General features: G+C 47.2%; 26 non-coding genes across 26 annotated transcripts; 17 read left to right on the forward strand and 9 right to left on the reverse strand.

Moving 5' to 3' along the window:
• Nucleotides 1-332: 332 nt before the first annotated feature.
• TRNAN-GUU (transfer RNA asparagine (anticodon GUU)) lies at nt 333-406 on the reverse strand. Its single transcript has one exon. It is a non-coding gene; the product is annotated as a tRNA-Asn (tRNA).
• An 831-nt stretch (nt 407-1237) lies between these two features.
• On the forward strand, nt 1238-1310 carry TRNAA-AGC (transfer RNA alanine (anticodon AGC)). Its single transcript has one exon. It is a non-coding gene; the product is annotated as a tRNA-Ala (tRNA).
• A 106-nt stretch (nt 1311-1416) lies between these two features.
• On the forward strand, nt 1417-1502 carry TRNAY-GUA (transfer RNA tyrosine (anticodon GUA)). Its single transcript is given in 2 exon segments — nt 1417-1453; nt 1467-1502. It is a non-coding gene; the product is annotated as a tRNA-Tyr (tRNA).
• A 428-nt stretch (nt 1503-1930) lies between these two features.
• TRNAN-GUU (transfer RNA asparagine (anticodon GUU)) lies at nt 1931-2004 on the reverse strand. Its single transcript has one exon. It is a non-coding gene; the product is annotated as a tRNA-Asn (tRNA).
• An 832-nt stretch (nt 2005-2836) lies between these two features.
• TRNAA-AGC (transfer RNA alanine (anticodon AGC)) lies at nt 2837-2909 on the forward strand. Its single transcript has one exon. It is a non-coding gene; the product is annotated as a tRNA-Ala (tRNA).
• A 106-nt stretch (nt 2910-3015) lies between these two features.
• TRNAY-GUA (transfer RNA tyrosine (anticodon GUA)) lies at nt 3016-3101 on the forward strand. The gene is given in 2 exon segments: nt 3016-3052; nt 3066-3101. It is a non-coding gene; the product is annotated as a tRNA-Tyr (tRNA).
• A 428-nt stretch (nt 3102-3529) lies between these two features.
• TRNAN-GUU (transfer RNA asparagine (anticodon GUU)) lies at nt 3530-3603 on the reverse strand. Its single transcript has one exon. It is a non-coding gene; the product is annotated as a tRNA-Asn (tRNA).
• Nucleotides 3604-4614: 1011 nt separating this feature from the next.
• On the forward strand, nt 4615-4700 carry TRNAY-GUA (transfer RNA tyrosine (anticodon GUA)). Its single transcript is given in 2 exon segments — nt 4615-4651; nt 4665-4700. It is a non-coding gene; the product is annotated as a tRNA-Tyr (tRNA).
• A 427-nt stretch (nt 4701-5127) lies between these two features.
• Nucleotides 5128-5201, reverse strand: TRNAN-GUU (transfer RNA asparagine (anticodon GUU)). The gene has a single exon. It is a non-coding gene; the product is annotated as a tRNA-Asn (tRNA).
• An 829-nt stretch (nt 5202-6030) lies between these two features.
• Nucleotides 6031-6104, forward strand: TRNAA-AGC (transfer RNA alanine (anticodon AGC)). The gene has a single exon. It is a non-coding gene; the product is annotated as a tRNA-Ala (tRNA).
• A 106-nt stretch (nt 6105-6210) lies between these two features.
• On the forward strand, nt 6211-6296 carry TRNAY-GUA (transfer RNA tyrosine (anticodon GUA)). The gene is given in 2 exon segments: nt 6211-6247; nt 6261-6296. It is a non-coding gene; the product is annotated as a tRNA-Tyr (tRNA).
• A 427-nt stretch (nt 6297-6723) lies between these two features.
• TRNAN-GUU (transfer RNA asparagine (anticodon GUU)) lies at nt 6724-6797 on the reverse strand. Its single transcript has one exon. It is a non-coding gene; the product is annotated as a tRNA-Asn (tRNA).
• Nucleotides 6798-7628: 831 nt separating this feature from the next.
• On the forward strand, nt 7629-7701 carry TRNAA-AGC (transfer RNA alanine (anticodon AGC)). The gene has a single exon. It is a non-coding gene; the product is annotated as a tRNA-Ala (tRNA).
• A 106-nt stretch (nt 7702-7807) lies between these two features.
• On the forward strand, nt 7808-7893 carry TRNAY-GUA (transfer RNA tyrosine (anticodon GUA)). The gene is given in 2 exon segments: nt 7808-7844; nt 7858-7893. It is a non-coding gene; the product is annotated as a tRNA-Tyr (tRNA).
• Nucleotides 7894-8321: 428 nt separating this feature from the next.
• Nucleotides 8322-8395, reverse strand: TRNAN-GUU (transfer RNA asparagine (anticodon GUU)). Its single transcript has one exon. It is a non-coding gene; the product is annotated as a tRNA-Asn (tRNA).
• An 830-nt stretch (nt 8396-9225) lies between these two features.
• Nucleotides 9226-9298, forward strand: TRNAA-AGC (transfer RNA alanine (anticodon AGC)). Its single transcript has one exon. It is a non-coding gene; the product is annotated as a tRNA-Ala (tRNA).
• Nucleotides 9299-9404: 106 nt separating this feature from the next.
• On the forward strand, nt 9405-9490 carry TRNAY-GUA (transfer RNA tyrosine (anticodon GUA)). Its single transcript is given in 2 exon segments — nt 9405-9441; nt 9455-9490. It is a non-coding gene; the product is annotated as a tRNA-Tyr (tRNA).
• Nucleotides 9491-9918: 428 nt separating this feature from the next.
• On the reverse strand, nt 9919-9992 carry TRNAN-GUU (transfer RNA asparagine (anticodon GUU)). Its single transcript has one exon. It is a non-coding gene; the product is annotated as a tRNA-Asn (tRNA).
• Nucleotides 9993-11515: 1523 nt separating this feature from the next.
• TRNAN-GUU (transfer RNA asparagine (anticodon GUU)) lies at nt 11516-11589 on the reverse strand. Its single transcript has one exon. It is a non-coding gene; the product is annotated as a tRNA-Asn (tRNA).
• Nucleotides 11590-13112: 1523 nt separating this feature from the next.
• TRNAN-GUU (transfer RNA asparagine (anticodon GUU)) lies at nt 13113-13186 on the reverse strand. The gene has a single exon. It is a non-coding gene; the product is annotated as a tRNA-Asn (tRNA).
• Nucleotides 13187-14017: 831 nt separating this feature from the next.
• TRNAA-AGC (transfer RNA alanine (anticodon AGC)) lies at nt 14018-14090 on the forward strand. The gene has a single exon. It is a non-coding gene; the product is annotated as a tRNA-Ala (tRNA).
• Nucleotides 14091-14196: 106 nt separating this feature from the next.
• TRNAY-GUA (transfer RNA tyrosine (anticodon GUA)) lies at nt 14197-14282 on the forward strand. The gene is given in 2 exon segments: nt 14197-14233; nt 14247-14282. It is a non-coding gene; the product is annotated as a tRNA-Tyr (tRNA).
• Nucleotides 14283-15621: 1339 nt separating this feature from the next.
• Nucleotides 15622-15694, forward strand: TRNAA-AGC (transfer RNA alanine (anticodon AGC)). The gene has a single exon. It is a non-coding gene; the product is annotated as a tRNA-Ala (tRNA).
• Nucleotides 15695-15800: 106 nt separating this feature from the next.
• TRNAY-GUA (transfer RNA tyrosine (anticodon GUA)) lies at nt 15801-15886 on the forward strand. Its single transcript is given in 2 exon segments — nt 15801-15837; nt 15851-15886. It is a non-coding gene; the product is annotated as a tRNA-Tyr (tRNA).
• Nucleotides 15887-17225: 1339 nt separating this feature from the next.
• TRNAA-AGC (transfer RNA alanine (anticodon AGC)) lies at nt 17226-17298 on the forward strand. The gene has a single exon. It is a non-coding gene; the product is annotated as a tRNA-Ala (tRNA).
• Nucleotides 17299-17404: 106 nt separating this feature from the next.
• TRNAY-GUA (transfer RNA tyrosine (anticodon GUA)) lies at nt 17405-17490 on the forward strand. Its single transcript is given in 2 exon segments — nt 17405-17441; nt 17455-17490. It is a non-coding gene; the product is annotated as a tRNA-Tyr (tRNA).
• The last annotated feature ends 34 nt before the right edge of the window (nt 17491-17524 follow it).

Consider the following 17524-nt stretch of genomic DNA (forward strand, 5'->3'; position numbering starts at 1 on the left):
TTCCTCCGTTGTACCCGAGGAGGTCAAAACAAAGGCAGAGAGCAACAGAGATTTACTTGTTGGGAGAGCAGCTCAGCTGAAACCCAACATGGAATCTTTTCCACCCATAACATGCGATGCCAGCAAAAGAGACCATGGTTCCTGGGAAAACACGGCTAAGCTCCTTCCCTCTATCGACAAAGAGCTCTTTTAGAAAGGTCTCTTCTGTAGTATCTAGGGAGTTCAAAAGGTAGGTAGCGAGCAAGCAACAGGGCTTTTTATTGGAAGAGCAGATGAAAGCCAACGTGGAATCTTCTTCCCCCGTAGCATGCTACTCAAGCAAAAGTGGCCCACGTCCCTGGGTGGGCTTGAACCACCAACCTTTCGGTTAACAGCCGAACGCGCTAACCGATTGCGCCACAGAGACGCAGATGTCTGGCCTTTCCACGGGAACTCCCAGCCAGGCCAGGCGCAGGTTCCTCAGGGGAACCTTTGAACATAATATGACAAAAAGAAATCAGCAAAAACAAAGAGACAATTGCCGGTGCTCAGTAGAGCTCAAGTTGCCGACAATAAGATCCTGCTGTCGGATTCCATCCCATAGACACCCTCCCTTCTAGTCCCTTTTCAAAAGTCAGTCGATAAGTACAATTCTCCTCAAGGTAGCAGCATCCAGCAGCAGAGTGGCGCAGCGGAAGCGTGCTGGGCCCATAACCCAGAGGTCGATGGATCGAAACCATCCTCTGCTATGAGATCATTTTCATAGAAGTCGCCAAATCTCTTCTGTCAACACAAACGCGTTTCTGATCAAAAATATAAACCAAAGGCCCAAATCCCTGCTCATCACATGCTGATGGAAAAAGAAGAATTCCCCACGTCACAGCATTTCCTATAGCCCGGGTGTTTTTCAGCCCCACAGCCAAAAAGACCAATGGCTCTGCATGCGTATTTGCTGCATCGCAACTTTCTTCTCCAAATTATTAAGGCTTTTTTCATGCCTTACCACTCAGTTCTGCACATATGTGCAAAGGGTTTGCTTGGAAGAGGTGTGCATGTATTCATAAGCCCCCCGTCACCCTATAAACTCCTCCGATGATCTTCTACTATGGCAAAATGGTATCCGCACTTAAAAAAAAAAAAAAAAGCGATCTACTTTTCAGAAATCAGTTGCCATGTAACAATGCAACGTCACTCCTGACTTTATGTGAAAGCCACCACAGGGTGTGGGAAGAAAGTAAAGGCAAGTCTACCATGCCAGGGGGGATTAGCTCAAGTGGTAGAGCGCTCGCTTAGCATGCGAGAGGTAGCGGGATCGATGCCCGCATTCTCCAAAGCTGATTTTGTTTTTTTCACATGGTAGTCGAGAGTTTCTTTTTACCTCATGCTCAAGGCTCCAACAGCTAAAACTAGGAGGCTTTCAAGCATGAGCAAAACATGCCTTCGATAGCTCAGCTGGTAGAGCGGAGGACTGTAGCAGTAAATCAGCAATCCTTAGGTCGCTGGTTCAATTCCGGCTCGAAGGAATTTTTTGTGAATTCTATCGGATGGTTCATCCTCCTGGTCAACACAGCCACCGGTATGCTCCTTCTGTCCATCTACAACAGGTCTTTTAGAAAGGTTTCCTCCATTGTACCCGAGGAGGTCAAAACAAAGGCAGAGAGCAACAGAGATTTACTTGTTGGGAGAGCAGCTCAGCTGAAACCCAACATGGAATCTTTTCCACCCATAACATGCGATGCCAGCAAAAGAGACCATGGTTCCTGGGAAAACACGGCTAAGCTCCTTCCCTCTATCGACAAAGAGCTCTTTTAGAAAGGTCTCTTCTGTAGTATCTAGGGAGTTCAAAAGGTAGGTAGCGAGCAAGCAACAGGGCTTTTTATTGGAAGAGCAGATGAAAGCCAACGTGGAATCTTCTTCCCCCGTAGCATGCTACTCAAGCAAAAGTGGCCCACGTCCCTGGGTGGGCTTGAACCACCAACCTTTCGGTTAACAGCCGAACGCGCTAACCGATTGCGCCACAGAGACGCAGATGTCTGGCCTTTCCACGGGAACTCCCAGCCAGGCCAGGCGCAGGTTCCTCAGGGGAACCTTTGAACATAATATGACAAAAAGAAATCAGCAAAAACAAAGAGACAATTGCCGGTGCTCAGTAGAGCTCAAGTTGCCGACAATAAGATCCTGCTGTCGGATTCCATCCCATAGACACCCTCCCTTCTAGTCACTTTTCAAAAGTCAGTCGATAAGTACAATTCTCCTCAAGGTAGCAGCATCCAGCAGCAGAGTGGCGCAGCGGAAGCGTGCTGGGCCCATAACCCAGAGGTCGATGGATCGAAACCATCCTCTGCTATGAGATCATTTTCATAGAAGTCGCCAAATCTCTTCTGTCAACACAAACGCGTTTCTGATCAAAAATATAAACCAAAGGCCCAAATCCCTGCTCATCGCATGCTGATGGAAAAAGAAGAATTCCCCACGTCACAGCATTTCCTATAGCCCGGGTGTTTTTCAGCCCCACAGCCAAAAAGACCAATGGCTCTGCATGCGTATTTGCTGCATCGCAACTTTCTTCTCCAAATTATTAAGGCTTTTTTCATGCCTTACCACTCAGTTCTGCACATATGTGCAAAGGGTTTGCTTGGAAGAGGTGTGCATGTATTCATAAGCCCCCCGTCACCCTATAAACTCCTCCGATGATCTTCTACTATGGCAAAATGGTATCCGCACTTAAAAAAAAAAAAAAAAAGCGATCTACTTTTCAGAAATCAGTTGCCATGTAACAATGCAACGTCACACCTGACTTTATGTGAAAGCCACCACAGGGTGTGGGAAGAAAGTAAAGGCAAGTCTACCATGCCAGGGGGGATTAGCTCAAGTGGTAGAGCGCTCGCTTAGCATGCGAGAGGTAGCGGGATCGATGCCCGCATTCTCCAAAGCTGATTTTGTTTTTTTCACATGGTAGTCGAGAGTTTCTTTTTACCTCATGCTCAAGGCTCCAACAGCTAAAACTAGGAGGCTTTCAAGCATGAGCAAAACATGCCTTCGATAGCTCAGCTGGTAGAGCGGAGGACTGTAGCAGTAAATCAGCAATCCTTAGGTCGCTGGTTCAATTCCGGCTCGAAGGAATTTTTTGTGAATTCTATCGGATGGTTCATCCTCCTGGTCAACACAGCCACCGGTATGCTCCTTCTGTCCATCTACAACAGGTCTTTTAGAAAGGTTTCCTCCATTGTACCCGAGGAGGTCAAAACAAAGGCAGAGAGCAACAGAGATTTACTTGTTGGGAGAGCAGCTCAGCTGAAACCCAACATGGAATCTTTTCCACCCATAACATGCGATGCCAGCAAAAGAGACCATGGTTCCTGGGAAAACACGGCTAAGCTCCTTCCCTCTATCGACAAAGAGCTCTTTTAGAAAGGTCTCTTCTGTAGTATCTAGGGAGTTCAAAAGGTAGGTAGCGAGCAAGCAACAGGGCTTTTTATTGGAAGAGCAGATGAAAGCCAACGTGGAATCTTCTTCCCCCGTAGCATGCTACTCAAGCAAAAGTGGCCCACGTCCCTGGGTGGGCTTGAACCACCAACCTTTCGGTTAACAGCCGAACGCGCTAACCGATTGCGCCACAGAGACGCAGATGTCTGGCCTTTCCACGGGAACTCCCAGCCAGGCCAGGCGCAGGTTCCTCAGGGGAACCTTTGAACATAATATGACAAAAAGAAATCAGCAAAAACAAAGAGACAATTGCCGGTGCTCAGTAGAGCTCAAGTTGCCGACAATAAGATCCTGCTGTCGGATTCCATCCCATAGACACCCTCCCTTCTAGTCACTTTTCAAAAGTCAGTCGATAAGTACAATTCTCCTCAAGGTAGCAGCATCCAGCAGCAGAGTGGCGCAGCGGAAGCGTGCTGGGCCCATAACCCAGAGGTCGATGGATCGAAACCATCCTCTGCTATGAGATCATTTTCATAGAAGTCGCCAAATCTCTTCTGTCAACACAAACGCGTTTCTGATCAAAAATATAAACCAAAGGCCCAAATCCCTGCTCATCGCATGCTGATGGAAAAAGAAGAATTCCCCACGTCACAGCATTTCCTATAGCCCGGGTGTTTTTCAGCCCCACAGCCAAAAAGACCAATGGCTCTGCATGCGTATTTGCTGCATCGCAACTTTCTTCTCCAAATTATTAAGGCTTTTTTCATGCCTTACCACTCAGTTCTGCACATATGTGCAAAGGGTTTGCTTGGAAGAGGTGTGCATGTATTCATAAGCCCCCCGTCACCCTATAAACTCCTCCGATGATCTTCTACTATGGCAAAATGGTATCCGCACTTAAAAAAAAAAAAAAAAAGCGATCTACTTTTCAGAAATCAGTTGCCATGTAACAATGCAACGTCACACCTGACTTTATGTGAAAGCCACCACAGGGTGTGGGAAGAAAGTAAAGGCAAGTCTACCATGCCAGGGGGGATTAGCTCAAGTGGTAGAGCGCTCGCTTAGCATGCGAGAGGTAGCGTGATCGATGCCCGCATTCTCCAAAGCTGATTTTGTTTTTTTCACATGGTAGTCGAGAGTTTCTTTTTACCTCATGCTCAAGGCTCCAACAGCTAAAACTAGGAGGCTTTCAAGCATGAGCAAAACATGCCTTCGATAGCTCAGCTGGTAGAGCGGAGGACTGTAGCAGTAAATCAGCAATCCTTAGGTCGCTGGTTCAATTCCGGCTCGAAGGAATTTTTTGTGAATTCTATCGGATGGTTCATCCTCCTGGTCAACACAGCCCCGGTATGCTCCTTCTGTCCATCTACAACAGGTCTTTTAGAAAGGTTTCCTCCGTTGTACCCGAGGAGGTCAAAACAAAGGCAGAGAGCAACAGAGATTTACTTGTTGGGAGAGCAGCTCAGCTGAAACCCAACATGGAATCTTTTCCACCCATAACATGCGATGCCAGCAAAAGAGACCATGGTTCCTGGGAAAACACGGCTAAGCTCCTTCCCTCTATCGACAAAGAGCTCTTTTAGAAAGGTCTCTTCTGTAGTATCTAGGGAGTTCAAAAGGTAGGTAGCGAGCAAGCAACAGGGCTTTTTATTGGAAGAGCAGATGAAAGCCAACGTGGAATCTTCTTCCCCCGTAGCATGCTACTCAAGCAAAAGTGGCCCACGTCCCTGGGTGGGCTTGAACCACCAACCTTTCGGTTAACAGCCGAACGCGCTAACCGATTGCGCCACAGAGACGCAGATGTCTGGCCTTTCCACGGGAACTCCCAGCCAGGCCAGGCGCAGGTTCCTCAGGGAACCTTTGAACATAATATGACAAAAAGAAATCAGCAAAAACAAAGAGACAATTGCCGGTGCTCAGTAGAGCTCAAGTTGCCGACAATAAGATCCTGCTGTCGGATTCCATCCCATAGACACCCTCCCTTCTAGTCACTTTTCAAAAGTCAGTCGATAAGTACAATTCTCCTCAAGGTAGCAGCATCCAGCAGCAGAGTGGCGCAGCGGAAGCGTGCTGGGCCCATAACCCAGAGGTCGATGGATCGAAACCATCCTCTGCTATGAGATCATTTTCATAGAAGTCGCCAAATCTCTTCTGTCAACACAAACGCGTTTCTGATCAAAAATATAAACCAAAGGCCCAAATCCCTGCTCATCACATGCTGATGGAAAAAGAAGAATTCCCCACGTCACAGCATTTCCTATAGCCCGGGTGTTTTTCAGCCCCACAGCCAAAAAGACCAATGGCTCTGCATGCGTATTTGCTGCATCGCAACTTTCTTCTCCAAATTATTAAGGCTTTTTTCATGCCTTACCACTCAGTTCTGCACATATGTGCAAAGGGTTTGCTTGGAAGAGGTGTGCATGTATTCATAAGCCCCCCGTCACCCTATAAACTCCTCCGATGATCTTCTACTATGGCAAAATGGTATCCGCACTTAAAAAAAAAAAAAAAAGCGATCTACTTTTCAGAAATCAGTTGCCATGTAACAATGCAACGTCACACCTGACTTTATGTGAAAGCCACCACAGGGTGTGGGAAGAAAGTAAAGGCAAGTCTACCATGCCAGGGGGGATTAGCTCAAGTGGTAGAGCGCTCGCTTAGCATGCGAGAGGTAGCGGGATCGATGCCCGCTTTCTCCAAAGCTGATTTTGGTTTTTTCACATGGTAGTCGAGAGTTTCTTTTTACCTCATGCTCAAGGCTCCAACAGCTAAAACTAGGAGGCTTTCAAGCATGAGCAAAACATGCCTTCGATAGCTCAGCTGGTAGAGCGGAGGACTGTAGCAGTAAATCAGCAATCCTTAGGTCGCTGGTTCAATTCCGGCTCGAAGGAATTTTTTGTGAATTCTATCGGATGGTTCATCCTCCTGGTCAACACAGCCCAGGTATGCTCCTTCTGTCCATCTACAACAGGTCTTTTAGAAAGGTTTCCTCCGTTGTACCCGAGGAGGTCAAAACAAAGGCAGAGAGCAACAGAGATTTACTTGTTGGGAGAGCAGCTCAGCTGAAACCCAACATGGAATCTTTTCCACCCATAACATGCGATGCCAGCAAAAGAGACCATGGTTCCTGGGAAAACACGGCTAAGCTCCTTCCCTCTATCGACAAAGAGCTCTTTTAGAAAGGTCTCTTCTGTAGTATCTAGGGAGTTCAAAAGGTAGGTAGCGAGCAAGCAACAGGGCTTTTTATTGGAAGAGCAGATGAAAGCCAACGTGGAATCTTCTTCCCCCGTAGCATGCTACTCAAGCAAAAGTGGCCCACGTCCCTGGGTGGGCTTGAACCACCAACCTTTCGGTTAACAGCCGAACGCGCTAACCGATTGCGCCACAGAGACGCAGATGTCTGGTCTTTCCACGGGAACTCCCAGCCAGGCCAGGCGCAGGTTCCTCAGGGGAACCTTTGAACATAATATGACAAAAAGAAATCAGCAAAAACAAAGAGACAATTGCCGGTGCTCAGTAGAGCTCAAGTTGCCGACAATAAGATCCTGCTGTCGGATTCCATCCCATAGACACCCTCCCTTCTAGTCACTTTTCAAAAGTCAGTCGATAAGTACAATTCTCCTCAAGGTAGCAGCATCCAGCAGCAGAGTGGCGCAGCGGAAGCGTGCTGGGCCCATAACCCAGAGGTCGATGGATCGAAACCATCCTCTGCTATGAGATCATTTTCATAGAAGTCGCCAAATCTCTTCTGTCAACACAAACGCGTTTCTGATCAAAAATATAAACCAAAGGCCCAAATCCCTGCTCATCGCATGCTGATGGAAAAAGAAGAATTCCCCACGTCACAGCATTTCCTATAGCCCGGGTGTTTTTCAGCCCCACAGCCAAAAAGACCAATGGCTCTGCATGTGTATTTGCTGCATCGCAACTTTCTTCTCCAAACTATTAAGGCTTTTTTCATGCCTTACCACTCAGTTCTGCACATATGTGCAAAGGGTTTGCTTGGAAGAGGTGTGCATGTATTCATAAGCCCCCCGTCACCCTATAAACTCCTCCGATGATCTTCTACTATGGCAAAATGGTATCCGCACTTAAAAAAAAAAAAAAAAGCGATCTACTTTTCAGAAATCAGTTGCCATGTAACAATGCAACGTCACACCTGACTTTATGTGAAAGCCACCACAGGGTGTGGGAAGAAAGTAAAGGCAAGTCTACCATGCCAGGGGGGATTAGCTCAAGTGGTAGAGCGCTCGCTTAGCATGCGAGAGGTAGCGGGATCGATGCCCGCATTCTCCAAAGCTGATTTTGCTTTTTTCACATGGTAGTCGAGAGTTTCTTTTTACCTTATGCTCAAGGCTCCAACAGCTAAAACTAGGAGGCTTTCAAGCATGAGCAAAACATGCCTTCGATAGCTCAGCTGGTAGAGCGGAGGACTGTAGCAGTAAATCAGCAATCCTTAGGTCGCTGGTTCAATTCCGGCTCGAAGGAATTTTTTGTGAATTCTATCGGATGGTTCATCCTCCTGGTCAACACAGCCACCGGTATGCTCCTTCTGTCCATCTACAACAGGTCTTTTAGAAAGGTTTCCTCCGTTGTACCCGAGGAGGTCAAAACAAAGGCAGAGATCAACAGAGATTTACTTGTTGGGAGAGCAGCTCAGCTGAAACCCAACATGGAATCTTTTCCACCCATAACATGCGATGCCAGCAAAAGAGACCATGGTTCCTGGGAAAACACGGCTAAGCTCCTTCCCTCTATCGACAAAGAGCTCTTTTAGAAAGGTCTCTTCTGTAGTATCTAGGGAGTTCAAAAGGTAGGTAGCGAGCAAGCAACAGGGCTTTTTATTGGAAGAGCAGATGAAAGCCAACGTGGAATCTTCTTCCCCCGTAGCATGCTACTCAAGCAAAAGTGGCCCACGTCCCTGGGTGGGCTTGAACCACCAACCTTTCGGTTAACAGCCGAACGCGCTAACCGATTGCGCCACAGAGACGCAGATGTCTGGCCTTTCCACGGGAACTCCCAGCCAGGCCAGGCGCAGGTTCCTCAGGGGAACCTTTCAACATAATATGACAAAAAGAAATCAGCAAAAACAAAGAGACAATTGCCGGTGCTCAGTAGAGCTCAAGTTGCCGACAATAAGATCCTGCTGTCGGATTCCATCCCATAGACACCCTCCCTTCTAGTCACTTTTCAAAAGTCAGTCGATAAGTACAATTCTCCTCAAGGTAGCAGCATCCAGCAGCAGAGTGGCGCAGCGGAAGCGTGCTGGGCCCATAACCCAGAGGTCGATGGATCGAAGCCATCCTCTGCTATGAGATCATTTTCATAGAAGTCGCCAAATCTCTTCTGTCAACACAAACGCGTTTCTGATCAAAAATATAAACCAAAGGCCCAAATCCCTGCTCATCACATGCTGATGGAAAAAGAAGAATTCCCCACGTCACAGCATTTCCTATAGCCCAGGTGTTTTTCAGCCCCACAGCCAAAAAGACCAATGGCTCTGCATGCGTATTTGCTGCATCGCAACTTTCTTCTCCAAATTATTAAGGCTTTTTTCATGCCTTACCACTCAGTTCTGCACATATGTGCAAAGGGTTTGCTTGGAAGAGGTGTGCATGTATTCATAAGCCCCCCGTCACCCTATAAACTCCTCCGATGATCTTCTACTATGGCAAAATGGTATCCGCACTTAAAAAAAAAAAAAAAGCGATCTACTTTTCAGAAATCAGTTGCCATGTAACAATGCAACGTCACACCTGACTTTATGTGAAAGCCACCACAGGGTGTGGGAAGAAAGTAAAGGCAAGTCTACCATGCCAGGGGGGATTAGCTCAAGTGGTAGAGCGCTCGCTTAGCATGCGAGAGGTAGCGGGATCGATGCCCGCATTCTCCAAAGCTGATTTTGTTTTTTTCACATGGTAGTCGAGAGTTTCTTTTTACATCATGCTCAAGGCTCCAACAGCTAAAACTAGGAGGCTTTCAAGCATGAGCAAAACATGCCTTCGATAGCTCAGCTGGTAGAGCGGAGGACTGTAGCAGTAAATCAGCAATCCTTAGGTCGCTGGTTCAATTCCGGCTCGAAGGAATTTTTTGTGAATTCTATCGGATGGTTCATCCTCCTGGTCAACACAGCCACCGGTATGCTCCTTCTGTCCATCTACAACAGGTCTTTTAGAAAGGTTTCCTCCGTTGTACCCGAGGAGGTCAAAACAAAGGCAGAGATCAACAGAGATTTACTTGTTGGGAGAGCAGCTCAGCTGAAACCCAACATGGAATCTTTTCCACCCATAACATGCGATGCCAGCAAAAGAGACCATGGTTCCTGGGAAAACACGGCTAAGCTCCTTCCCTCTATCGACAAAGAGCTCTTTTAGAAAGGTCTCTTCTGTAGTATCTAGGGAGTTCAAAAGGTAGGTAGCGAGCAAGCAACAGGGCTTTTTATTGGAAGAGCAGATGAAAGCCAACGTGGAATCTTCTTCCCCCGTAGCATGCTACTCAAGCAAAAGTGGCCCACGTCCCTGGGTGGGCTTGAACCACCAACCTTTCGGTTAACAGCCGAACGCGCTAACCGATTGCGCCACAGAGACGCAGATGTCTGGCCTTTCCATGGGAACTCCCAGCCAGGCCAGGCGCAGGTTCCTCAGGGGAACCTTTCAACTTAATATGACAAAAAGAAATCAGCAAAAACAAAGAGACAATTGCCGGTGCTCAGTAGAGCTCAAGTTGCCGACAATAAGATCCTGCTGTCGGATTCCATCCCATAGACACCCTCCCTTCTAGTCACTTTTCAAAAGTCAGTCGATAAGTACAATTCTCCTCAAGGTAGCAGCATCCAGCAGCAGAGTGGCGCAGCGGAAGCGTGCTGGGCCCATAACCCAGAGGTCGATGGATCGAAACCATCCTCTGCTATGAGATCATTTTCATAGAAGTCGCCAAATCTCTTCTGTCAACACAAACGCGTTTCTGATCAAAAATATAAACCAAAGGCCCAAATCCCTGCTCATCACATGCTGATGGAAAAAGAAGAATTCCCCACGTCACAGCATTTCCTATAGCCCAGGTGTTTTTCAGCCCCACAGCCAAAAAGACCAATGGCTCTGCATGCGTATTTGCTGCATCGCAACTTTCTTCTCCAAATTATTAAGGCTTTTTTCATGCCTTACCACTCAGTTCTGCACATATGTGCAAAGGGTTTGCTTGGAAGAGGTGTGCATGTATTCATAAGCCCCCCGTCACCCTATAAACTCCTCCGATGATCTTCTACTATGGCAAAATGGTATCCGCACTTAAAAAAAAAAAAAAAGCGATCTACTTTTCAGAAATCAGTTGCCATGTAACAATGCAACGTCACACCTGACTTTATGTGAAAGCCACCACAGGGTGTGGGAAGAAAGTAAAGGCAAGTCTACCATGCCAGGGGGGATTAGCTCAAGTGGTAGACTGCTCGCTTAGCATGCGAGAGGTAGCGGGATCGATGCCCGCATTCTCCAAAGCTGATTTTGTTTTTTTCACATGATAGTCGAGAGTTTCTTTTTACCTCATGCTCAAGGCTCCAACAGCTAAAACTAGGAGGCTTTCAAGCATGAGCAAAACATGCCTTCGATAGCTCAGCTGGTAGAGCGGAGGACTGTAGCAGTAAATCAGCAATCCTTAGGTCGCTGGTTCAATTCTGGCTCGAAGGAATTTTTTGTGAATTCTATCGGATGGTTCATCCTCCTGGTCAACACAGCCACCGGTATGCTCCTTCTGTCCATCTACAACAGGTCTTTTAGAAAGGTTTCCTCCGTTGTACCCGAGGAGGTCAAAACAAAGGCAGAGAGCAACAGAGATTTACTTGTTGGGAGAGCAGCTCAGCTGAAACCCAACATGGAATCTTTTCCACCCATAACATGCGATGCCAGCAAAAGAGACCATGGTTCCTGGGAAAACACGGCTAAGCTCCTTCCCTCTATCGACAAAGAGCTCTTTTAGAAAGGTCTCTTCTGTAGTATCTAGGGAGTTCAAAAGGTAGGTAGCGAGCAAGCAACAGGGCTTTTTATTGGAAGAGCAGATGAAAGCCAACGTGGAATCTTCTTCCCCCGTAGCATGCTACTCAAGCAAAAGTGGCCCACGTCCCTGGGTGGGCTTGAACCACCAACCTTTCGGTTAACAGCCGAACGCGCTAACCGATTGCGCCACAGAGACGCAGATGTCTGGCCTTTCCACGGGAACTCCCAGCCAGGCCAGGCGCAGGTTCCTCAGGGGAACCTTTGAACATAATATGACAAAAAGAAATCAGCAAAAACAAAGAGACAATTGCCGGTGCTCAGTAGAGCTCAAGTTGCCGACAATAAGATCCTGCTGTCGGATTCCATCCCATAGACACCCTCCCTTCTAGTCACTTTTCAAAAGTCAGTCGATAAGTACAATTCTCCTCAAGGTAGCAGCATCCAGCAGCAGAGTGGCGCAGCGGAAGCGTGCTGGGCCCATAACCCAGAGGTCGATGGATCGAAACCATCCTCTGCTATGAGATCATTTTCATAGAAGTCGCCAAATCTCTTCTGTCAACACAAACGCGTTTCTGATCAAAAATATAAACCAAAGGCCCAAATCCCTGCTCATCACATGCTGATGGAAAAAGAAGAATTCCCCACGTCACAGCATTTCCTATAGCCCAGGTGTTTTTCAGCCCCACAGCCAAAAAGACCAATGGCTCTGCATGCGTATTTGCTGCATCGCAACTTTCTTCTCCAAATTATTAAGGCTTTTTTCATGCCTTACCACTCAGTTCTGCACATATGTGCAAAGGGTTTGCTTGGAAGAGGTGTGCATGTATTCATAAGCCCCCCGTCACCCTATAAACTCCTCCGATGATCTTCTACTATGGCAAAATGGTATCCGCACTTAAAAAAAAAAAAAAAGCGATCTACTTTTCAGAAATCAGTTGCCATGTAACAATGCAACGTCACACCTGACTTTATGTGAAAGCCACCACAGGGTGTGGGAAGAAAGTAAAGGCAAGTCTACCATGCCAGGGGGGATTAGCTCAAGTGGTAGACTGCTCGCTTAGCATGCGAGAGGTAGCGGGATCGATGCCCGCATTCTCCAAAGCTGATTTTGTTTTTTTCACATGATAGTCGAGAGTTTCTTTTTACCTCATGCTCAAGGCTCCAACAGCTAAAACTAGGAGGCTTTCAAGCATGAGCAAAACATGCCTTCGATAGCTCAGCTGGTAGAGCGGAGGACTGTAGCAGTAAATCAGCAATCCTTAGGTCGCTGGTTCAATTCTGGCTCGAAGGAATTTTTTGTGAATTCTATCGGATGGTTCATCCTCCTGGTCAACACAGCCACCGGTATGCTCCTTCTGTCCATCTACAACAGGTCTTTTAGAAAGGTTTCCTCCGTTGTACCCGAGGAGGTCAAAACAAAGGCAGAGAGCAACAGAGATTTACTTGTTGGGAGAGCAGCTCAGCTGAAACCCAACATGGAATCTTTTCCACCCATAACATGCGATGCCAGCAAAAGAGACCATGGTTCCTGGGAAAACACGGCTAAGCTCCTTCCCTCTATCGACAAAGAGCTCTTTTAGAAAGGTCTCTTCTGTAGTATCTAGGGAGTTCAAAAGGTAGGTAGCGAGCAAGCAACAGGGCTTTTTATTGGAAGAGCAGATGAAAGCCAACGTGGAATCTTCTTCCCCCGTAGCATGCTACTCAAGCAAAAGTGGCCCACGTCCCTGGGTGGGCTTGAACCACCAACCTTTCGGTTAACAGCCGAACGCGCTAACCGATTGCGCCACAGAGACGCAGATGTCTGGCCTTTCCACGGGAACTCCCAGCCAGGCCAGGCGCAGGTTCCTCAGGGGAACCTTTGAACATAATATGACAAAAAGAAATCAGCAAAAACAAAGAGACAATTGCCGGTGCTCAGTAGAGCTCAAGTTGCCGACAATAAGATCCTGCTGTCGGATTCCATCCCATAGACACCCTCCCTTCTAGTCACTTTTCAAAAGTCAGTCGATAAGTACAATTCTCCTCAAAGTAGCAGCATCCAGCAGCAGAGTGGCGCAGCGGAAGCGTGCTGGGCCCATAACCCAGAGGTCTATGGATCGAAACCATCCTCTGCTATGAGATCTTTTTCATAGAAGTCGCCAAATCTCTTCTGTCAACACAAACGCGTTTCTGATCAAAAATATAAACCAAAGGCCCAAATCCCTGCTCATCACATGCTGATGGAAAAAGAAGAATTCCCCACGTCACAGCATTTCCTATAGCCCGGGTGTTTTTCAGCCCCACAGCCAAAAAGACCAATGGCTCTGCATGCGTATTTGCTGCATCGCAACTTTCTTCTCCAAATTATTAAGGCTTTTTTCATGCCTTACCACTCAGTTCTGCACATATGTGCAAAGGGTTTGCTTGGAAGAGGTGTGCATGTATTCATAAGCCCCCCGTCACCCTATAAACTCCTCCGATGATCTTCTACTATGGCAAAATGGTATCCGCACTTAAAAAAAAAAAAAAAAGCGATCTACTTTTCAGAAATCAGTTGCCATGTAACAATGCAACGTCACACCTGACTTTATGTGAAAGCCACCACAGGGTGTGGGAAGAAAGTAAAGGCAAGTCTACCATGCCAGGGGGGATTAGCTCAAGTGGTAGAGCGCTCGCTTAGCATGCGAGAGGTAGCGGGATCGATGCCCGCATTCTCCAAAGCTGATTTTGTTTTTTTCACATGGTAGTCGAGAGTTTCTTTTTACCTCATGCTCAAGGCTCCAACAGCTAAAACTAGGAGGCTTTCAAGCATGAGCAAAACATGCCTTCGATAGCTCAGCTGGTAGAGCGGAGGACTGTAGCAGTAAATCAGCAATCCTTAGGTCGCTGGTTCAATTCCGGCTCGAAGGAATTTTTTGTGAATTCTATCGGATGGTTCATCCTCCTGGTCAACACAGCCACCGGTATGCTCCTTCTGTCCATCTACAACAGGTCTTTTAGAAAGGTTTCCTCCGTTGTACCCGAGGAGGTCAAAACAAAGGCAGAGAGCAACAGAGATTTACTTGTTGGGAGAGCAGCTCAGCTGAAACCCAACATGGAATCTTTTCCACCCATAACATGCGATGCCAGCAAAAGAGACCATGGTTCCTGGGAAAACACGGCTAAGCTCCTTCCCTCTATCGACAAAGAGCTCGTTTAGAAAGGTCTCTTCTGTAGTATCTAGGGAGTTCAAAAGGTAGGTAGCGAGCAAGCAACAGGGCTTTTTATTGGAAGAGCAGATGAAAGCCAACGTGGAATCTTCTTCCCCCGTAGCATGCTACTCAAGCAAAAGTGGCCCACGTCCCTGGGTGGGCTTGAACCACCAACCTTTCAGTTAACAGCCGAACGCGCTAACCGATTGCGCCACAGAGACGCAGATGTCTGGCCTTTCCACGGGAACTCCCAGCCAGGCCAGGCGCAGGTTCCTCAGGGGAACCTTTGAACATAATATGACAAAAAGAAATCAGCAAAAACAAAGAGACAATTGCCGGTGCTCAGTAGAGCTCAAGTTGCCGACAATAAGATCCTGCTGTCGGATTCCATCCCATAGACACCCTCCCTTCTAGTCACTTTTCAAAAGTCAGTCGATAAGTACAATTCTCCTCAAGGTAGCAGCATCCAGCAGCAGAGTGGCGCAGCGGAAGCGTGCTGGGCCCATAACCCAGAGGTCGATGGATCGAAACCATCCTCTGCTATGAGATCATTTTCATAGAAGTCGCCAAATCTCTTCTGTCAACACAAACGCGTTTCTGATCAAAAATATAAACCAAAGGCCCAAATCCCTGCTCATCACATGCTGATGGAAAAAGAAGAATTCCCCACGTCACAGCATTTCCTATAGCCCGGGTGTTTTTCAGCCCCACAGCCAAAAAGACCAATGGCTCTGCATGCGTATTTGCTGCATCGCAACTTTCTTCTCCAAATTATTAAGGCTTTTTTCATGCCTTACCACTCAGTTCTGCACATATGTGCAAAGGGTTTGCTTGGAAGAGGTGTGCATGTATTCATAAGCCCCCCGTCACCCTATAAACTCCTCCGATGATCTTCTACTATGGCAAAATGGTATCCGCACTTAAAAAAAAAAAAAAAAAAAAAAGCGATCTACTTTTCAGAAATCAGTTGCCATGTAACAATGCAACGTCACACCTGACTTTATGTGAAAGCCACCACAGGGTGTGGGAAGAAAGTAAAGGCAAGTCTACCATGCCAGGGGGGATTAGCTCAAGTGGTAGAGCGCTCGCTTAGCATGCGAGAGGTAGCGGGATCGATGCCCGCATTCTCCAAAGCTGATTTTGTTTTTTTCACATGGTAGTCAAGAGTTTCTTTTTACCTCATGCTCAAGGCTCCAACAGCTAAAACTAGGAGGCTTTCAAGCATGAGCAAAACATGCCTTCGATAGCTCAGCTGGTAGAGCGGAGGACTGTAGTAGTAAATCAGCAATCCTTAGGTCGCTGGTTCAATTCCGGCTCGAAGGAATTTTTTGTGAATTCTATCGGATGGTTCATCCTCCTGGTCAACACAGCCACCGGTATGCTCCTTCTGTCCATCTACAACAGGTCTTTTAGAAAGGTTTCCTCCGTTGTACCCGAGGAGGTCAAAACAAAGGCAGAGAGCAACAGAGATTTACTTGTTGGGAGAGCAGCTCAGCTGAAACCCAACATGGAATCTTTTCCACCCATAACATGCGATGCCAGCAAAAGAGACCATGGTTCCTGGGAAAACACGGCTAAGCTCCTTCCCTCTATCGACAAAGAGCTCGTTTAGAAAGGTCTCTTCTGTAGTATCTAGGGAGTTCAAAAGGTAGGTAGCGAGCAAGCAACAGGGCTTTTTATTGGAAGAGCAGATGAAAGCCAACGTGGAATCTTCTTCCCCCGTAGCATGCTACTCAAGCAAAAGTGGCCCACGTCCCTGGGTGGGCTTGAACCACCAACCTTTCAGTTAACAGCCGAACGCGCTAACCGATTGCGCCACAGAGACGCAGATGTCTGGCCTTTCCACGGGAACTCCCAGCCAGGCCAGGCGCAGGTTCCTCAGGGGAACCTTTGAACATAATATGACAAAAAGAAATCAGCAAAAACAAAGAGACAATTGCCGGTGCTCAGTAGAGCTCAAGTTGCCGACAATAAGATCCTGCTGTCGGATTCCATCCCATAGACACCCTCCCTTCTAGTCACTTTTCAAAAGTCAGTCGATAAGTACAATTCTCCTCAAGGTAGCAGCATCCAGCAGCAGAGTGGCGCAGCGGAAGCGTGCTGGGCCCATAACCCAGAGGTCGATGGATCGAAACCATCCTCTGCTATGAGATCATTTTCATAGAAGTCGCCAAATCTCTTCTGTCAACACAAACGCGTTTCTGATCAAAAATATAAACCAAAGGCCCAAATCCCTGCTCATCACATGCTGATGGAAAAAGAAGAATTCCCCACGTCACAGCATTTCCTATAGCCCGGGTGTTTTTCAGCCCCACAGCCAAAAAGACCAATGGCTCTGCATGCGTATTTGCTGCATCGCAACTTTCTTCTCCAAATTATTAAGGCTTTTTTCATGCCTTACCACTCAGTTCTGCACATATGTGCAAAGGGTTTGCTTGGAAGAGGTGTGCATGTATTCATAAGCCCCCCGTCACCCTATAAACTCCTCCGATGATCTTCTACTATGGCAAAATGGTATCCGCACTTAAAAAAAAAAAAAAAAAAAAAAGCGATCTACTTTTCAGAAATCAGTTGCCATGTAACAATGCAACGTCACACCTGACTTTATGTGAAAGCCACCACAGGGTGTGGGAAGAAAGTAAAGGCAAGTCTACCATGCCAGGGGGGATTAGCTCAAGTGGTAGAGCGCTCGCTTAGCATGCGAGAGGTAGCGGGATCGATGCCCGCATTCTCCAAAGCTGATTTTGTTTTTTTCACATGGTAGTCAAGAGTTTCTTTTTACCTCATGCTCAAGGCTCCAACAGCTAAAACTAGGAGGCTTTCAAGCATGAGCAAAACATGCCTTCGATAGCTCAGCTGGTAGAGCGGAGGACTGTAGTAGTAAATCAGCAATCCTTAGGTCGCTGGTTCAATTCCGGCTCGAAGGAATTTTTTGTGAATTCTATCGGATGGTTCATCCTC

This window comes from Anomaloglossus baeobatrachus, unplaced genomic scaffold (genome assembly GCF_048569485.1).
Source record: "Anomaloglossus baeobatrachus isolate aAnoBae1 unplaced genomic scaffold, aAnoBae1.hap1 Scaffold_384, whole genome shotgun sequence".
Classification (NCBI taxonomy): domain Eukaryota; kingdom Metazoa; phylum Chordata; class Amphibia; order Anura; family Aromobatidae; genus Anomaloglossus; species Anomaloglossus baeobatrachus.